Raw genomic sequence first — 19345 nt, forward strand, 5'->3', positions numbered from 1 at the left:
TGGTCACCTACCTATTGCCACCAATGGCAATCTGAGATTGGGTGGACCATGCTGCTCAACAAGAGGTGAGCCTCAGGCTTCTGGTGCACTTCATGACCCTATTGCCAAGGCACAAGTATTGGTTTGGAGATGAAAGGGGGCTCCAGGCAGAACCAATAAAACAGGGTAAGATGATTGTTGGGGGACACAAGGAAAGAGGCTTACTTTTATGGCAGCTTCTGGAAAAGACCCTCCACCCCATGTGGGGATAATATAGTGGGCTCAGTTTATATGGCAACCCAGATCTGCGTACTTGCCTTGTTTATAGAACGAAAAGGCTCCAGCAACAGTTGTGCTGTTCTCAACATGATGAGCCCAGGTCATTGTTGCTGCCATTGCTGCTGCTGGAGATGCAGAAGTTGGCAGAGAGATAGCTGTGCCTATGTGCTGGCTCCTCTGCTTCTGCGGGGTCTCTGGCTTCCCCAGAAGCTGCTTGGAGAGACCTGGGGATATAACTGGAAAGCAGGAGGGAGTTAGGTTCCATGGGAGTGACTCTGATTAGTGGAAAACCAAAGATAGGAAGTTTCTAATGGACAAATGCTTTTCCATCCCTGCACCCACACAGATGGTCCTGAGATACAGTAGCAAACTTTCTAAAGGTCTCCTGTTGTATTTGCTCTCTCTTTCCTACCTCCTTCTTCTTTGTCCCCAAATCACACTCTGGTCCTTAATTGTTAACAGATCAGTTTTTTTGCCTTAGACTCTGAGAACCCAAGCTAAGACAGACAAAGAAGATACAACCTCACAATTTGTTGGTCGTGTTGGGACTCAGAAAATAATATCCCAAAATGAAGGCCTCAGAAGCAAAGCTTTTTCTCTGCCCTCCTGTGTCTCAGTCCCATTCTCCCCACAGCCAGCCATAGAAACCCTAATCCCTCTTCCCAGGGCAGGTCGTAGAAACCAGAACCCCTTGTCCCCAAAGCCAGCCATAAAACCTAAAAATATTATTCTTTCTCCCAACCTTTCTGTGTAAAAACTGACTGTAAGGAAACTATTCAACCTGCCTTGTTTGACCATAGGTCATAGGCCCCCCCCATTCCAGAGAGGGTCCTGCCCCACACCCCGAAGGAAGGAATGCATGCTCAGAAAGGCCAAGAAGAATCTAGACGGACAGGCCCTGCTGGGTTTCCCCACTCAGTCCATGAGCATTAGACAATACCCTTTTTGTCCAATCATCTCTCTACATGGCTGCCCATACTTTGTTGAACTTAAGCATAAAAATGGACAATTTCCCCTGCATCTTTGGGTCTTCATTCTGAAGACTCCTGTGTCAAGTAAAACTATGATCAAATACATTTGTATGCCTTTTCTCCTGTTAATCTGCCTCTTGTCAGTGATTTTTAGAAAACCTTCAGAGGGCAAAGGGGAAGTTTTCCCTTGGCCCCAACAGTAGCTCTCGTGTGACTGTGGGAACTGGGGCCAGGATGAAGCGGGTGTTGTGAAAGGCAAGTGGAGAGCCGGAAGACGCCCGATAACATCACCGACCTACTAAATCAAACCAACCCAGAGCCCTTCCTACCTCTGGACTTGCTTGAGACAAGAAGTCCATTATATCTAGGTAGCTGTGATTGGCAGCTGAAAACATTTAACTGAGATCCTTCGTTAGTCTCACCTGTGTGTGCAGAGATCTCCTCCCTCTCCTGCCAATCCCCATCATAGCTGTCAAATAAACTCCCTTTTCAATTTTAAGTTAATACAAGTTGGCTTCTGGTACCTGCCATCAATGGAACCCTAACTGATAACACCTGCCCTCTTTTGGTACTAATGAAATATCTTTAGAACCTCTTATTACAATCCTGGTCCTTTTCACTATTAAAAAAAAAATCAAAATCAGTTAAAATGTATTGAATATATCTATAGTCATGTATAAAACACAGTATTTTTTTTCTATTTTAATTTTAAAACTAAACACATGCAACGTTCTTTAACAATTTTGTAAGTTCTCCCAAATAAAATCCAAACGACAATGCTCCCAAATAAGAATAGTTTAAGAGTTAATCTCTGCCAAGCCAGCTTTCCCGCAGATGATGGATTTGTTAGTTAATCATTCTGAAGCCAGGATTAGAGCACAGTCAACAGTTTAACAAACCATTCATTTCCTACAGTACCGAGTAGTTTCATGGGCTTTTTACTCTTATGCCATAAACAGGACTATAAATTGTATTAGTAATTGTTTTTGAAAAGGATGTCAAGACTTCCGTTCTAAGATGGCGATTTGAGCGTGCATATTTAACTACTCCCTCTCCTCCCAAGTTCCTACGGAAATCTCCAAAACCATATTTTAGAATACTGTTAAAGAGTGCTATCAACTAGGCCAGCAACTGGGAAGATTCTGGCAAAACAGCATACATAAGAGCATTTAGATGGAAGAACCAACTGTCTCAAGATTTAGCTGCCACAAGGAAAAGCCCATCTGAACTTGAGCAGGAGCGGCAGGGGCTGAGGACAGGGCTGGCGACAATGGAGTATTTGGTGGCTGCAATGCAAGGTTTTTGCTGAAGCAGGTGTCCATCGGGGGCCACCCTATCCCTAGGAGGAGGAGATAGTAGCCCAGGTAACTTCAAGTCACCTGGTAAGCATGGGAAAAGTTTTAAAAAATAAAAATAAACCGGGAAAAAGAAGAACAGCAAGGGCCTGAAGAGAGCCTGGCCTCCTCCAATTGCATTCACTTCCCGTGGTCATTGTTGGAAGCTGGAAAACACTTTCTAATCATTTGCCAGGGGTTGCTGAGCAATTTTCTTCAATCAGGAAGCAGGTTGAGCTTTGCTGATTATATGAAAAAGGCAAAACCCACAGCTCTCAGGAGCCCAGAGGTTAAGGTAATAGGATCCAGGGAACTGATTGAAGTTTATTGATTTTCAATTGATGAAACATTGACAGCTGCATTGGGTGGTGAAATTACACCCCTTAGCTCAGAGAATATTGTTTCTCATCCCAGATTCATTGTTGAAGTTGACAAGTAAATAGGTTTCTGGTAAACATTTATTCCATTTTTCAACCTGGACACTAAATTGGTATGTAGCAATAATGTGAGGGTAATTATAGGAGTCTGAAGGACCTTAAGTCTTGCAAAAACCTACACGTTTTAGAAAGCAGGCTGTTTCTTTTCCTTCTGAATGGGCATTAGATTGTTCAAGAGGAAAATGCATACCAAAGAACTGGATTCAATTCAACTCAAAAAATATATATGTGGGCTTTCTGTGAAGCAAGACACAGTGCTTAAGCTTACTTTGATGGAGGCTTCTTCCTCATTATCTCCCTTATCCTCCCGTTTAAATACCTTTTCATTAATTCTGCAAAATCCTCCTGAGAGTTCTCTGCTCCCAGGGGGGGCAGCCTTTCTCACTGCAGTTGAAAACAGCTCTTCACAACAGATGATTAGGTTTTATTCCCTCCCTGCTGTTGGGGTGGAGGCGAGGTGGTAAGGAATTACTCTTCTGAACTGATTCCTCAGCACCTGCCTTGTCCTCCTTCATATTCATGGGCCACCCCCTCCCATTTCTCCTCTTCTATAGCAAAATCCTAATTAAAATGTACTGTACGATGAATAGTGAGCCTTAAACTTCTGGGCCCAGTGTCCTCATCTGTAGAATGGGGTTAATAATTCATCCCCAGTGGGCTCATGTGCAGAATTAATCAGATGATGAATATGAAACGTTTTAAAATAGCCCACCGTGGAGGACACAGAGACTAAATGAGATAGCCATAGAGAATCCAGACTGGGAACCTGCAGCCATGGTGACTGCGTGACTCTGAGCAGATCATTTTACCTTTGCATTTGTCAACCTGCCTGTCTGGAATATAAGCGTACCCATCCACTTCAAACAACACTTGTGAGAATTAAGTGAGTTATTATATGTCAAGTTCTTAATATTAGTATAAAAAAAAGACATTATCATTTCAGCACAACCTTATCATACTCAAGAAGTTCTCTATGTCCTCCACAAATGACAACTCTCAGTGTATGTGACGGCCCCCTTGGAGGGGGCGTGGTGTGTGGGAGGAAACGCAGGTCAGAGGTGGAATCAAGTCTGCATTCAGTAGGAATCCGAGTTTCGCCCGCAGGGGAGGGGCGATCACTGGGGTAAAGCACGTGGAATTAAGGAGCAGGCCCTGAGACTGCAGGATGAGACTGGCGCACGTGCTCACGGCCGCTCCAGGCAGTGGCGTGGCCACGCCGCTACCGCCCAGGACAGCACCTTCCTGCCCCGCCCGGCCCCTACTGGCACAGGCCCTTCGCTTGCAGCTTGAAAATTGTGGTGGCTACAATTTCCCCTAAACTGGGTTAACTACCAAGAGCTGATTATCACCCTAGAAGTACTAGCTACAGTTCTTACCTTTCAAAGAGGGATTTCTACGTGGGGTTTTAGGCACAAAGACGGTCCAAGGAGGGATGTGGTGTGAGCTGATGGATGATAGGATAGAAAGGGCTGCCGGGTGTTCAGGACCAGGTGAACACCGTTGGAGTCCCAGGTGCTAATAAGATTTTAATACCCACCATACCCCATATACTTTATAATAAACTTAGGCTTATTAAACTTCTACTAAACTATAAAACATAAGCACAAAACCCACATGTATGCTGCAACTGAAATAAAATCATTTTAAACTTCCTGACTTCCAAATTTTGGATAAGCTCTCCCAAGCCGAGTCCATCACAATCTCCCCCCCTCTCTGGCCCTGCCTTCTGGTGCTCTCGGCGCATCCTTAGGCTGCTGCTGGCCCTGCTACCTTCACGTCCTGCTGCTGTGGTCACCAGGCACGTCACCTACCTTCACGTCCTGCTGCTGTGGTCACCAGGCACATCACCTCCGCCGGCTCTCTGAGAAGGCTCCCCAGGACCCCTCACTAGGCTCTGCCACCAGGGCCATCTCATCTCCTTGCCCTCATCCAGAGCCCTGGCTGTCCGTGCGATGACTGTACTTCACTTTGCAGGTGAAGCCCAGCGCCATGAACTCTCACCCTAGAGAGCCGTGACAGCCAACACCTGTCTAGTCAATGTCTTGTCCAGAGTGTGTTCTGCACTTGGGGAGAGCAACAACAGAGCGGGTGCTAGAATTGCTTTCCTGTCATTTTGGGGACTGAGCCTCACCTCGGCAGGGGGGATTTAACCCCGGCACACCCAGCTTCCCCTCCATCATCAGCAAAGAGAACTGGGTGGTGGCGAAGACTAGGGGCATTGATGCGGAAGCACCTGGCTATTTCACCTCGCTCAGCCTGTTTCCCTCTATGGAAACGGGTATGATGAGAGAGGGTAGGATCTGCAGTTACTCTCCATAAAGAGTAACTACAGTGACACAGGTTGGCACAACGCCTGGCTCAGAGCAAGCATATAATAAGTGGTAGCTTTGATTTATAAGGAGGCCATTTCCTGTGACATTCAGGGGCAAAGGCAGCTCATCTAGCGCCCTTACTCTGCAATGTTCGTTTCCCTCATGGCAAATCCCCTGGAGAAGCAGAAGGGACCGACCTGTGCCACCTCCCCACGCTTCACTCTACTCACTCACTCTACAATTTGTGGCCAAGTAAGGGCTCAATTAGCAGATACACCTGGATTAGGAGGCAACACACCCCTGCCCCTCACCAAGCTCCTGGAGACCACCTGGCTTTCCAAGGCCAGGTAATTAAGGAAAGGAGATAATGACACCCTCAAGGCTTTCAAGCAAGATTCTCAAGCTGAAGCCATTATATACAATGAATTGCCTGAAAGTGAGAGAGGCTAATTTGACTGGCTGGGAGAGTGGGAACAGCACCTCTGGCAGTTTTGAGTCTATGACTTTTGCTTAACATTTAAAAAAAGAGAAAGTTTTAAACCCCAGATAATATCCATTAGTATTTAGATTTACTTACAATAGTCCCCCTTATCTTTGGGAAGATGCCTTCCAAGACCCCCAGTGAGTGAATGCCTGAAACCACAGATGGCACCGAACCCCACACTTTGTTTTTTCCTAGACATACATGCCTATAATAAAGTTTGATTCATAAATTAGGAACGGTAAGAGATTAACAATGACTAATACAATAGAATAATTATAACAACATACCGTAATAAAAGTTATATGAACGTGGTCTCGCTTTCTCTCTCAAAACATCTTATTGTACCGTACCACGGGTAATTGAAACCATGGAAAGCAAAACCACAGACAGGGGAGGGCCTACTTTGATTGTAAAGTGTAAACCCCACAGCCAGATGGCCGCCTAAGGACTCTGCAGGAATGGATTCTAGAACACTTTGCATGCCACCAGTCTAGTATGCAAGAACTAATCTGATTCGTACTTGATCCCCTGAGGACTTTACAACCATAACCCCAGTCAGGGCCTGCTTCAAGGGCAAGTGACCTGTGCAGTCCCGTGGGCCCAGTGCTTAGAATGTCCCCTCGCCTTGGTTCAAAGTTCTGGTGTCGCCAGTTTGAAATTCTTAATGTTTGAATGAGGAACCCTGCACTTCACTTTGCACTGGGCCCTGCAAATCATATAGCTAGTTCTGGCCTTGGTACCCAGCCCAGTGTCTATTGTATAGTAGATGCTTTTTTGTTATTGAAAGCACATTAATTATCAATAATGTGTAATATGCTCTCTAACTCTTCACTGGCAGTATACTCGAGCCACAGTCCATAAAGCATTTTAAACCCTCCGATGTTAGACAAGCTGCACAAAGGCGGCATGTTGCCTAAAAATTATACTTGAAACTTAGAAACCTAATTTGATACATTAAATACCAGTGGATTCCCTGCAAATGGAGACTTTACAAATCGTCCTTTTGCCTGATAGTGACAGCTTCTGCTATTAAAAATCTCAAAGGAATAACAGGTCAACAGTGTTGGGTATGGATTGCTGCAAAGGCGATGTGCTAAGTTACTGAGGTGATGCCTTTATATCCTGAGAAATGCATATTCAGATCTCATTCAAATGAAGTTCTCTGGGGGAATTGCCCTTTGTATAACAATTGATTTTTCTAAAGTGAATTACCAGTTACAGGATATTTACTCTTGTTTGTTGTTTGGTGACTTGGGGATGTGTCTGAACTACATTTAAGGAGAGAGAGCTGAAAAGCGGGGCAGCGTGCAGAATTATAATCAGGAGGTTGATGATAAAATCATTAAAAGAAATAAAGCAGAATCCAGTTAAAAATACAAACAAAAAACCCTGAGAAGTGGGCTGCTGAAAGGGAGAACATGGTGGGGACTGGATGCAGAGATGATGCGATGAATTAAACTTCCTCTGTCATTGAAAAGAGTTCAATTAGCAAGGACACCATCAGTGCATGTTAAATAAAATATTCTTGTTGGAAAACAAGGTGGTGATGTGGGGTGTGATTGTAGTATTTTACAACAAAGGATAATAGAAAAAAGAAGTGGCATTCCTTCCAAGCACCTTTCCTTGCATCTATCTATGGGTCTCGGTCATTGACTCTTCCCAGCGTTCTCTTTCAGGCCCAGGCAGCAGCTGAATGTTTCCAGAGGAAAGAGAGGCTAAGGCTTCACCGGCACCAGCATCTGCAGTAACTAACTACAGCATAAATGGGATCAGAAATAGAGAAGTCCAAATAGGAAAGGAAATGAGAGCCTAGAGTTGAATAACTGATTCAAAAATGATTTTGGATTAAAATGCTCTCTGTGCTCACGAGACCAGCACAAAGGAGTGCAGCCAGGGGAATATCTGATTGTGCTACACTACAAGCACAGAGTCGGGAACTCCTGAAAGAATCTTTTTCGGGATGGATTGAACTTGAATGCTGTTCCCTCCAGTCAAAAGCCAAAGCACAGGATATAATTTCTTTCTCAGCTACGGCACGTACACAAGTGAGAAGAGAAAAAAGAAAGAGAGATCGTCTGCAGCAAAATGCTACACGTTGTGGACCTTGAATGATTGCAGGTGGAAAGAGAGTTCTCTGTAATGGGTGTTACAGTCTCAGAATAAGGAAATTCCATGGGGCCATGAAGAATAGAAACGGGTCAGGAAAGAATAGTGTCAGACAATGAGAAGGATGAAAGAGAAGGCTGCAGGCCAGGCCAGCGCTGAGACAGCTTTTGAAGCCAAACTTGCTTGGGGTTTTTACCAACTGACTTGGTGAAGAGAGAGTAAGGGTTAACATCAGAACTACATTATTTTGTTTGTAGTTTGTTGGTGATAGTTAGGTTAACAGTTGAACAAACTGTGTGTGGTTCTCATTCCAGCATAGAAAACAACATAAAGTTTAATATTAGACATTCATGTCCTAAAGTCCCTTGGCTACACCCACCACAGGAAAATTTACACTGGCCAACTTTTTCCCTGGGCCCCACCTGCTCCCACTAGGGAGCCACCCCACCCACCCAAACGCACTCCACTCTTCTTGTATTCATCTAAACCTTTCTGACTCCTACCAGGGAGCTGCCAAATCCCACCTCCAAATTTCTTTGCTTTTTAAAGCAGTAGGATAGAATTCTTCTTTGTCTAAATGTCTTCTCTCCCGGATATGCCCAGGAGGAAGGCCACAATTTGCAAAGTGAAACAAGCCCTTTAAGGTGTTTTTCTAAACCAATAGGAAAGTCTCAATCTAAAAGGAACCTACCCTTGTCCTGGCCCAACAGTTCAAACACCAAGTGGCTCTTTAAAATGATTTGTTTTCCACTTTACAAATTGCTATGTCACTAAATATTCTTCTAGAATAATATTTTTAAATGGTACTACCATATAATTCAATCCCATGGATGTGAAACTTTTATAATACAATGCCCTGTTGTTGGATGTTTTAAAATTATTTAATATTATTGCCAGTATTTTGCTATTATAAACAGGACTAAAAATTTATTTCTATTTATATATTTTTCTGCATGTATATTTCCTTATTATAAGTACATTAAAATAGAATTGTTATATAAAAATTATAAATTCAAAGCAAAATTCTGCAGGTTTTTGTATTTATTTTTAATGACTTGCAGAAAGCTTTATAAATATATAAAATGCACTCTGTACCCTTAGCCACTCTGGGTAATGAAATTCTTATTTTTTCAGAAATGAAGTTTAAAAACCTTACAGTATTAAAATTATTACACGGCTAGGCATGGGGGCTCATGCTTATAATCCTAGCATTCTGGAAGGTCGAGGGGGGAGGATTGCTTGAGCTCAGGAGTTCAAGACCAGCCTGAGCAAGAGTGAGACCTGGTCTCTACTAAAAATAGAAAAATTAGCTGGGTGTGGTGATGCTTGGGCCTGTAGTCCGAGCTACTTGGGAGGCTGAGGCAGGAGGATCACTTGAGCCCAGGAGTTTGAGGTTACAGTGAGCTATGATGACACTACTGCACTCTGGCCCTGGGCGACAGAGTGAGACTCTGCCCTCTCCCCCCCAAAAAATAATTATTACAAATTATCATAATAATAAATAAATTATCAGATAGTTTAATGGTCATAAATAGTACCAGCTGCTTAAGGTTTAAAAAAAAAGTTACAACTTGACAAAAGGAATTTCCTTAGGCTTTCATCAGTAAGTCATTCCCAAGTTACTTCTTGCTGTTGAGATCTGTGGCTGAGCCTCATCTTCAAGGTAACTATGATTTGACGTATTTTATAAGGTTGAGTGGAATGGTCCCAAAACTAAAAAACAAAGGTATTGAAAGGGTTTATATATATATATATATATATATATATATATATATATATATAAAGCTTCAGTTGAGCTCATGATCTCATTAATTTGCATCAAAGCAAGATTATTTTGAAGAACTCTAGGCCGACATCACCAATATGTACTGGCACATGGCATACTTAAAATGCATACCCACTACTCCCTTATACCCACCTTTTGCTCCAGTCAGGCTGATCTGATCATGCTTACCAATTTCTTTTTAAATTTCATAAGAAATATGTGAATATTTTTGAAAAGATATGAAAATGTTACAGATAGGAAAATTTCACTTTCAGCTATGACGAAATAACATGTAACAGATTAATCCTACCTTGAGAATATATAAACCTACATAAAAATTATACCAAAAAGTACAGCTCTTTGAAGAAATCAGAAAGCAACCAAGGCAGCTAGGACTTCAAAGTCTTAGAAAAAAGGGGAATGCATTGAAGTGAGTCTTTCATTCACTGAAGTTTTTTTTCCTCTCAGAATATTTGCTGAAGAGCAAGTACTATAGGCTAAAGATTGTTACAGTCTCATTGGGCTGGAGAGATAAAAATTTGGAATTCGAAGCTACCAAGGGTGTATGTGCCAAGATTTTAGAGAAAAGGCACACAGAAGCAAGCCTGATATTTTCCCTTTATCTCCTTTGGAAACATTTGCTGATTATTAAATACACCTGTAGGGCAAGCGCTGAGAAACCAAGAGAAGGCATCTTCTAAGAGGTTAAAATGCTAAACAGAGATTTTGACAGTCTCACTGGAGAGGAAAACTGTTGTTCACAGCCTGCCAAGGAGGAATGGTCCCAGTTGATGCCACACACGTCCAACTGAAATTCTTAAAGAGCTATATGCCCAAGAGTAACACAAATTATACTACTCGGCTTCAGAAAGCCTGAAACTGGGCCTTGACTGAATTGGTATGATCTTTCAGGATTACCTCTGGCTGCCAGAGGAGAAACAAATTCTCTCTGGAGGAACATAGCATCATCCAAACCCCTTGTAATTTTTTACATATAATTTCCAGGATGCAATAGAACAGACATACCAGCAAAAAAAATCATTAGGCATGCCAGAGAAAAAGAGACAAAACACTTAAGGAAAAAATATACAATAGACATGACTCATTGGTGATCTAGCTCTTATAGTTATCAGACACAGGCTTTAAAATAACTATGATTAATATATTCAAAAATATTGATGAAAAGACAGGGAATTTTGCCAGAGAACTAGAAGTTATAAGAACACCATTGCTATGCCTATCATAATAATACTACAAAAGGGAGGGAGGGAGGAAGAAATAAAGACAGGGAAAGACAGACTCTTTAAAAAACAACAAGAGGAAAAAAGGAAAAAGATGTATAATCTTCAGAGGAACAATAAAAAGACTAACAATTGTTTCTTATACAAAAACAATGTAAGCCAGCATATAATGATATAATATTTTAGTGTTAAAAAAGAGTGCTGTTCTCAAATTCTATACCCAGCAAAAATATTCTTCAAAAATTAAGATGATATAAAGACTTTTAAAACAAAACCCAAGAGGAGTAATCACATCCCTACATGAAAAGATACACGAAAGGGAGTTCTGTAGGCAGAAGAAAATGATTCCAGATTTAAGGGTGGAAGAATGGTAACATAAGAAAGAATGAAGAGCTCTCTAAAAGGTAAAGACATAGGTAAATCTAAATGAATATTGATTATTTAAAGCAAAAACAGTAATAGTGTCTTGTGTGGTTTAAAAAACATGGCAAAAATAACACAAAAAGCATAAAAGAGGGTAAGCAGAGCTAGTGTGTTGGAAGATTGAAAGGTTTTTACATTGTCCAGGAAGTAGAACACGTACTATTTTATATTATTCTACAATAATTCAAAATATCTTCTTATAATCTCTATGCTAATAACTAAAAAAAAAGCTAAAAGAATGTGTAACTTCACATCACAACTTGGTAAGAGGAAAAGAAAAAAGAATGTATAACTATGAAATAACAAAGGACAAAAATGAAATAATAAAAATGATTAACTCAAAAGGGACAATAATATAAAGAAGCAACATATGATAGAACAAATAGAAAATAAAGAGTACCATGGCCAGTTTTAACAAAATTTTGTTAATAATCACATGTCAGTAAATGGCTAAATAATTAATTGACAATGACTATGGGTAAAAAACATAATTAATTTTGCTTATAAAAGACACACTTTATTTATAAGGACAAAGATTGAAAAGAAATGAAGGAAAAAAGATAAACCATTTAATAAAAGCCAAATAAACTGGGAGCTGTAATTATATCAGTTAAAGTAGACTTTGAAGAAGGAAGTATAAGAGACAAAGGCATAAATTTGTATGAATCTAATAACATCCACTATATAATACATGTGGAAATGATAGAAATAAAAGTAGAAAGAGACAAATCCTAAACTCTCATAAAAAAGGTAGAACTAGTAGTTTAAAATATCAGTGAAGATACAGATTTTAAAAACAAGATAGTACATTTGACCTAATTGACATATAGAGATTCCTGCACATAACAAGTATAGAATAAACACTCTCTTTAAGTGAATATAGAACATTTCCTGAAATTGACTATATGTTGGGTTATAGTAAAAGTTTCAACAAATTTAAAAGAATTGAAAGAAATACAGATTTTATTATCTGATCTTACAAGAAATTAAGCTAGAAATCAACCACACACACAAATCACTTAAAAAAAAAAGTCCAATGCTAGAAAATTAAACAGTAAACTTTTACTTATGTTGCATTGATCAAAATAAGAAATTACAATGAAAATTAGAAAGCATTTTTAATTAAATGATAATGAAATTATACTTTATATCAAAATTTCTGGGTTATAGCTTGTTTCAGCTAGCATTTGCTATGTAACAAACATCCCCAAAGTTAGTGGCATAAAAACAACCATTTTACTTATGTCAAGATTCTGTGGGTCAGCTGGATGGTTCTTCTGTTCTGACTTGGCTGAGTTCTGCTGGGCTATCTTGTGTCTGGGGTCAGCTGAGGATTGACTAGAAACTGGAAGATATAGGATGGTCTTACATGTCTAGCACTTAGTAGGCTTTTAGTCAGGGTGTCTCAGTTCTCCATGTGGCCTTTTATCTTCTAGCAAGCTAGCTAGCTTTCATTCACATGGTGTTCTTAAGTTTTCAAGCACAAAAAGATAAAACAAGCTTCAACGTTTAAAAGCTTTTCAAGTCTCTGCTTCCTATTTGTTAATATCACATGCCCAAACCTAGACTCAGGGGTAGACACCTCTAGATGAAGGAAACTGCAAAGTTCTATGAAAATAGGACATGCAGAAAAAGATAGAAAAAAATCTGTAGCTATTTTGGTAATCTACCACACAGTTAAAGTAGTGCTCAGAAGGAAATGTATATCTTTAAATACATGTATTAGAAAAGAAGAAAGATGTGAGTTTTTATCTCAAGAAGCTCAAAAACAAATAGCAAATTAAACTATCCAAAAACATAAAGAAGGCAATAAAAAATAGAAATCAGTGATGTAGAAAAAAAATGTATAATAGAGAAATTTAAAAAGCCAAAAGCTTGTTTCTCAAAAATATTGATAAAATTGATCAACTTTTATGTTTAGCAAGACTGACCAAGAAAAATTAAAGAGAAAACACAAATCATCAATAAAATAAATTAAATATGGGATATTAATACAGATATTTCAAAGATGAAAGTATTTATGAATAATGGTATGCTGATATATCTAAAAATTCAGACAAAATGGAAAAATTCATTGAAAAATATAATGTATCAAAACCGACAGCAAAAGCAATAGAAAATAATTTATTTAGTAAAGCAATTGTATTTGTCATGAAAAATCTTTCCACAAAGAAAACTCCAGACTCACATGGCTTCACCAGTGAATTCTTCCAAATATCTAAGGAAAAATCCCAATCCTACACAAACATTCCCAAAGAATAGAAAAAGAATTGACACTTCCCAACTAGTTTTATGAGACCACCAAAGCCTCATGCCCAAAATTTAGGACAGTTTATGATCTGATCTCTCTTACAAACAGAAAACAAAAAATCCTAAAGAAAATATTAGGAAATTAAATCCATCAACCAGGTGGGCTTGTTCTAAGAATGTAAATTTGAAAAAACTAGAAAATCACACAATAAAATTAACCACATTAATAGCATAAAGAAGAAAAATTATGTGATTATCATCTTGGTAGATTAACAAAGAATTTGATAAAATTTAATTCTCAAACATGATTTTCTTTAAAAAAATTGGTAAACCAAGAATAGAAGGCACTTCCTTAAATCCATAAAGAATATTTTTTTTAAAAAACCCACATAATAACAGATAAAAAAAATACAACTAGATAGGGGGAGACTTCTGGTGTTCTACAGCACTGTAGAGTGAATATGGTTAACTATAATTTATTGTATATTCTAAAAAACCTAGAAGAGAGAATTTTGAATGTTTATAACACAAAGCAATGATCAATGTTTGAAGTGATATGCTAATTATCCTGATTTGCTTATTTTAAATTGTCTACATGTATCAAAATATCACTCTGTAGTCCATAGATGTGTACGATTATTACCTGTCAACTAAAAATAAAATACAAAGGATAAAATATTACAAAAAATAAGTTAATTTAGCAAGGTCCCTACATATAATATCCATATACAAAGCTCAATTATGCTTCTATATCCTAGCAAGATACAATTGGAAGACGAAATTTTAAAATAATATAATTTTAAATATATTGAGACAAATTAAATAAAATCTATGCACAACCTCACCAGAGAAAAATACCAAACATCACTAAGAGGAATAAAAGAAGATCTAAGTAAATGAAAATATACTAGCTTTTGGATTGCACTACTGAATATTAGAAAAATGTTAATTTTCCTTAAATTAATCTTTAGTTTCAATAAAATCCCAGTCAAAATTCCAGTAGGCTTTTTTATGGAAATTGAAGTAGATTCTAAAATTTATATGGAAATATAAAGGACTAAAAGTAGAGAAAGACAAACTTGAAGGATAGCAAGTTGGAGGACTTAAGCTACCAAATATCAAAGTAGTACAAAGCTACAGTTATTTAAAACACAAAACAACAGTGTGGTATTGGTGCAAGATAGAAAAATAGATGAAGAAAGGAATAGAATCCAGAAACAGACTGATACATACATGACAACATTTTTACTAAAAAGAGGCCACAGCACTGTAGTGGGAGAAAAGGAGAACTTTTTCAGTTAAAGATGCTTGGTCAGTTGCATCTCCATAAAGAGCTAAACCTTGACATATGTCACACAGTATACATGAAAACAATTCCAAGCGGATAATGGATCCAAATGTGAAAGGTAAAACAATGATGCTTCTAAAAGACAACAAAAGAGAACATTTTCATGACCTCAGCAGCAGAAAACTGGAGCATCACCCCTACTTAAATATCTGGCTCAGAGGTACATATCTGACCTGCTCTGCACCTCTCTTTCATTTATTTCTTACTTACCACCACATAGTTTAGCACTCACATTGTAAATGGCTCCCAATTTTTGGCATGTGTAGTTCTCTTGCAAGGTTTACCATGACCATTATTTTCTATTCTTATTTTTAGCAGTAGCTGAGTTAGTGCTGGACACATAATAGGTGCTCAATTAACAACTGAGAATTTCAAGGGGTCCAATATCTCTGAACTTTTGCTCTGCTCTTTGCCCTTCTATTACTTTGTGCTCAAGTCCAAATATCCAGTAAGTCTGACCTAAATGTTGCCTGAGAGCAAAGCACTGTGCTTGGCATAGCGCAGCCGGCAAGATTGTGTAGGTCCCATTTTATGCTCTAAAAGAGCTTATCATCTCTTAGGGGAGATATAGGAACAACAGAACTATTTTATATTTCAGCAAGGTATGGGATGAGTGTCATGGGAATGGCCATAATATTTAATATCTAAGTTCTGAGAAAAGAAGTCATTATCTTTGCCTAACCTAATTGGGGAGGCATTTGAACAAATGACACCTGAGATAGATCCTGAAGATTACAGTAGGGCATTCCAGGCAGAGTGAAAACCTAATTTTGAATTGATGCATTATAGTTCCTAAACAACTGTCCAAATAGATTTCTCCTGAAATAGTTAGATTGACTTTCTAGAACCAGAGAAGAGAGCTTATTGAGACTACGCAGCAGGTGCTACTGAAAAAACAGAATGAATGAAGTGGCTGCTTCTGTATGAATTCTATGGCTTTTAAAACTGCCAAGGGTTTATGTCAGCAGAAGCTCTTATCTTTCATAAACATGAGATGTCTCTTTTCTGCTGGTCCATTCCAGCTCAGGGGAAGAAGCTATTGTAACATGCCTGCTTTAATACTTTTTATTAGGTCTTCTACTGCCTTTGTTCAATCGAAAAAAGAAGGTACATTACATTTTTAAAAGAGTTGAAAGAAGTAGTCATAACAATAAGAAATCCAGATGAGCTTTAAGATTCATGTCAGCGATTAGTGGGAATTTAGGAAGAGATGGGAAGCCCTGAGTTCCTTGGTGTTCATGTAACATACTGCCTGGGTTGCAAACTCAAATGCCTAAAAGAGCATGAAGGCAAAAGAAGTGGGTGGGTGGGTGAGTGGACTGAATGAGAAAATAGCAATGGCATCAGTGTGATGAGAAATGGCAACTGATACTTGGACTTTAATAAGGCAAATTCTCAGGCCCTATCCAGACCTACTAAATCACAAACTCTGGGCCGGGGTCCAGCAGTCTCCAGATGGTTCTGATTGATAGTAAGGTCTGAGAACTGCTGCAATAAGGAATGGTGAAAACAGAGGCAAACTGGTGTGTTCACACCCCATGTCAAGGGCAGACACTTCTTAGCTCATTTGATTTTTGCCTTATAGGATATGGAAACGATGTGGCCAGACCTTCCGATATTGTAGAGAATTCACACATCTGAATTTTTATGTGATATCTTCAGATTAAGTATTGGACATTATTACAAAAAAATACTCTGGTGGCCAAGAATAACTGTAACCAACATTTTACCATGGGCTATTAGTTTGCAATGTCTAAAAGTGATTAAAAGCATAAGCTCTAGATTCAGAGAGTGTTAAGTCCAAATTCTAGCTCTTCTTACCATGTGGGTGACCTCAAAGCAAAATTAACTTCTCCAAGCCTTGATTTCCTTCTGTATAAATGGGCATAATAAGCGCCTGCTTCACAGGTTCCTTGTGAAAGTAGAATGAGGTAATGTGCACAAAGTACTTATTCAAGGGCCTGGCACGTAACAAATGCTCAATAAATGATACCATCATAATTACTCAGCTCAAGCACAGGATAAGCTAGGTCTGCTGAGAAGGAAGGAATGTGGGCCAGGAGAGTAGGGAAATGGTTGGCTTCTTTAGGCTGAGTCGAGTGGTCCCATACACAGTGTCCAGAGTGTGTGGCAGTCTCATCCAGGGTCTACGCTGTCCTTCATAATAGTAAGAAGGAGATTAGTTCGATGTGGCCCACCCAGTAGGAGATTCCTGTAATCCTCATTGTCACTCTGGGCAATCTGTTCACATACAGCCAGAACCCAGCCTGGGCTATTCTTAAATTCCTGAGAACCCCAATAAGTGGGTCGTTCTTAAAGCATAAATGTAAGAGCAGGCAGTAACCTGGCAGAAGCTCAGAACCATGCATGGGCCAGGGGGTCTGAAGGTGTGGGCAAAGGGGAAGTGGGAAAAAGATAACAAATGGTGTGACCTGGAGGCTAAATTGGCACCCAGGGCTAACGCTAGGCACAGCAGATACCAGGTCTGTGGGCAGCTGAGATAAACTCCAGGCCCCACATCTGGAGGGGCTGAGGCTGCTGATACATTTCCTTCTTCATCCAGACCAGCTCAGCTCCTAGGCATGAATGCGCCTGGTGGCGGAAAGGCACTGGAGGCTCTCACTATGATTGGCAGGAAGTTTGACAGATGCTGGTGCAGGCAATGGGGAATCACTTATTCTTTAGGAGGCAAGATGTCATAGTGCTGTATTAAAGGTGTCAAATGTGGGTCAGTGTATGGGATGCACTGAATGAGGAGTGAGAGAAAAAAAAACAAGACTGTTGCATTTATCTTGGCCAGAGGTGACAGAATCTCAACATTTGGACCACAACTCCTCTTCCCTATACCCGTGATGGACATCTCTGATTGATTAAAGTAGTCCCTCCTGCGGATCCCAGACAAGCATCCAAATCTTTTCAAAACTCTGCTCTACCTAGACAGCCACTCTGACAGATAGAAACTGGCACACAAAAGCCTTGGTCTAGGTGCCAATTGCTACAGGGCAATGACGATGGAGGTGAAAATGGAGGGGCTACTCAGAAAATTTTGTGGCAATAATCAATAGCAGTCAGGACCTAGATTTTTGGTGGGGGCACGACAGGGCAAGCATGAAGAAAGTCAGGGTGGAAGATCATAGTAGTGCTTCAAGTTGTAGGAAGTGAAATATTTTACACAGTTAAGAAATGCACCATTTCGCAAAAAATGAAAACATATAAACCACCCCCTCCCCAAGGAATTCAGAAAAATGAGCTGGTTGATGGGGAAAAGATGAGTTTGCCTTTTGAGGTCCTGGCAAAACACGCAGGGGAGGTGTCAACCCAGCAGTTCAACATGCCAGACACTCCTCTAATGGGTTTTAACCTTAGTCTCGGTGTGTGATGCTTTGGGAAAACGCAAAGAATGTGTTGGATACTTTGTCCTTGAGAAGCTCAGAAGATAACAGAGGCGTAGGAATACCCACACATGACTAATAAAGATATGTGCCCCAGAACAAATCAAATAGAAACCACACACGCATATTTAGGGAGGGGATGAGTGATTGGAGAAAGGAGGCCGGTCATGGAAGGTGAAGCTCAAAGAAGTTCTGAGCGTGGACACAGCATTGGGGCCAGAACATTCCATGTGCAAAAAGGCCATTATCCTGAGAGTGCAAAATCAATCACTGATGTCATCAATATATGACATTTGCTTATTACGCATCAATCATATTCTAGGCATTACGGTAGTCGTCAAAAACCCTTTGCGCTCAAGGAATTCACAGACTCATGGGCGAGAGAGACACACCAAGTTATTATAAAACAATATGGCAGGGGAGATACTGGGATACGAGCATGCGCAGAAGCACAGAGGTGCACATAGCAGGGGCTAATGCAGCCTGAGGGGGCCGGGCAGGGGCCCTGAGAGCATGAAGCTGGAGCTGTACTTTCGAAGCTGAAGAGAAAGATTGGTTCCTTTATCCATCATCGTCCATTCACGTGCTAACTTTCCCAGGTCTCCTAGTTAGCGCCAGGCAGGAACGCAGAAGTGTGTAGGTGTGGGGTACAACTCAGAATAGGCCCTTTAGTGCAGTTGCTCAGGCTTGATCCTGGAAACAGGCCAGGGAGTTTTGAGTCACCTTTTACTTATTTAGCCATTCATTCATTTGTCTTTTAAGAGGGAAACATAACAGAGCATTTGTATCTAAACTATTGTAACTTCTATATGCTGGCTGGCTTCCAGAATAACCTGATTAAATGGACTCACTGCCTTTCAGGGCAGGCACTCCAAGAAATCCTTCTTATGTGCTGATATTCCCAAACGCCTTCTCTCCCGGGAAAATGGAGGGGAAGTTGATCTCAAAGCGGTTAAGACTAGGGATTTTTGCAGCTGTTGTTTTATCACGGTTTGGTTTCTTATCTTTTTAAAATTTATTTTTT

General features: G+C 39.9%; 1 long non-coding RNA gene across 1 annotated transcript in view; it reads right to left on the reverse strand.

The window, feature by feature from the left end:
* Nucleotides 1–302: 302 nt before the first annotated feature.
* Nucleotides 303–19345, reverse strand: part of LOC142873793 (uncharacterized) — a 69864-nt gene continuing 50821 nt past the window's right edge. The window contains exon 3 of the long non-coding RNA XR_012921768.1: nt 303–494. This is a non-coding gene — a long non-coding RNA (uncharacterized LOC142873793). The remainder of the gene's footprint in view (nt 495–19345) is intronic.

This window comes from Microcebus murinus, chromosome 11 (genome assembly GCF_040939455.1).
Source record: "Microcebus murinus isolate Inina chromosome 11, M.murinus_Inina_mat1.0, whole genome shotgun sequence".
NCBI classification, from domain to species: Eukaryota; Metazoa; Chordata; class Mammalia; order Primates; family Cheirogaleidae; genus Microcebus; species Microcebus murinus.